Here is a 1,819-nt window from a genome sequence, read left to right on the forward strand (position 1 = left end):
GTGTTTCTCTCACTCTTTTTCATATCTGTGTACACGTTCTCAACATACCGAGCAAATACTCTCGTTTTTTTTGTTAATTATCTAAAGAAAGTCGAAAATTGGCAATTCAACCATAGGCTAATTCAACCCAACATTTGAAAATGTTCCACCACTTACATTTTGATGATTTTTCCTCTCATCAATAGCATATTACGTACTGTTTAATAGGATAAAAATTGGTTTGCATCCAACGCCCATAAAAGGGTGTATTCTCTAAAAAACAGTTTTTGTGTCTAAAATGTTATCATCGAAAATGGCATTTTTGAGATTGTTTCTTCCATAAAACAGCCAAATGGCGCGATGGAAACATGAGTTTTTGTCACAATCATGCCATGAATGTATTTCTTACGGTGGCTATCATTTGATTAGATTTTCATTAATATTTTACATANATAAGTATATTCAAAATGAGGTGTTATTATGATAATTTAGTCCTATTTCGAAGTTCCATAGTGGGGTCTGTATATATACTTAAAATATATGTTTCTTCTATGAAATGATGCTGATGTATTCAAGGTATATTATGTTTTATTGTAGGTTTAGTATGAACCAACTTTTAGTCAAATTTCAAAAAATGAATTGGTGACCTCGCAGAGTATATATTGCTATTCTCCCACAAAAGCATATCATACAGTTACAACTATCATATCTACAGTGTCTATGTCTGATTCATGACAATATTTTTTTATTTTTTTTTCTTCAGAATGTCCAACTTTTCTTGGCGAATTCCAGACCTACCATCAGGATGCAGTGTTCTGTAAGACACTGCAAGAGCTTTGTCCTTCTGGGATTCCTAATCCTTTGAATGGAGAAATCAAGACATTGCTGTATATGTGACAATGACAATACCATATTGTTGGACATTAATTAAAAAGGGCATTGATAATTGTTGTGATTTTTCTGATTTGGTCATACAGTCAGAATGAAGGAAAGACAAATATCATGGTTCATGAACTTCAGATACACTTTTAAGCTCCTCTGGTACAAACTGTCATAATCTTATGGTATAGTGAAGTGTCTGTCATAAGTCTGTCTGGGATAAATACTTTAAAGTTTCATCATGTAGATTACCTTGACCTTCTTTCAAGGTCACAGGTGTCCAAAACAGGCATCAGTTTCTTAAAAACTGGTCTTGAGTCATGATATTTCATGATGATTATATTTTATTCAGTATTCCTTTGCATTGCTTTGTTTAAAAAAAAAATGTTTTAAATTGTTCCATCAAATATATGTACATGTATGTAGATATATGTAATGACAGCATACTTGTTGATAACTTTGTTGTAGTGATTGTTTTGTTAACTTTTATGCATATTGATATTTTTTTATGAAATTAAATCATTGACTGATGTAAATATGTATGTTGTTATTTATCTTCATCTTTGTATGTTTGCCTCACAACAGAAACGTATACGTCTCTGCTCACAAGTTACATTTTTTATTCCCAGCCCCTACTCAACGAAGTTTGCAGAGGATGAATAAATGGATTCGTTCTCGCCCTCCATTCCCATTAAGAAAAAGTGTTGGGTCCATTTCTGGGTACATCTAGGTAATACATGCATAATGATGGCATCAATGACACAGCTATAGGGACACTGATTAATGTGTGTAGATGCTGAATTTGACTTACATTTTAGACTCCAGTGACTTCCTTCTACATTGTACATCAGTGCACATTAAGAAAAGTTGTGTAAGTCCATATCTCAGTAACAAAAACTATTATATGGTTAATACTTAAATTAATGATGCAGGTAGGGTTGCTCTACTGAATGCATACATG

General features: G+C 32.6%; 1 long non-coding RNA gene across 1 annotated transcript in view; it reads left to right on the forward strand.

The window, feature by feature from the left end:
• Positions 1–1,238, forward strand: part of LOC110466185 — a 6,974-nt gene extending 5,736 nt beyond the window's left edge. The window contains exon 3 of the long non-coding RNA XR_002464714.1: positions 743–1,238. This is a non-coding gene — a long non-coding RNA (uncharacterized LOC110466185). The remainder of the gene's footprint in view (positions 1–742) is intronic.
• Positions 1,239–1,819: the final 581 nt, after the last annotated feature.

Source organism: Mizuhopecten yessoensis, unplaced genomic scaffold, assembly GCF_002113885.1.
Source record: "Mizuhopecten yessoensis strain PY_sf001 unplaced genomic scaffold, ASM211388v2 scaffold11123, whole genome shotgun sequence".
Classification (NCBI taxonomy): Eukaryota; Metazoa; Mollusca; class Bivalvia; order Pectinida; family Pectinidae; genus Mizuhopecten; species Mizuhopecten yessoensis.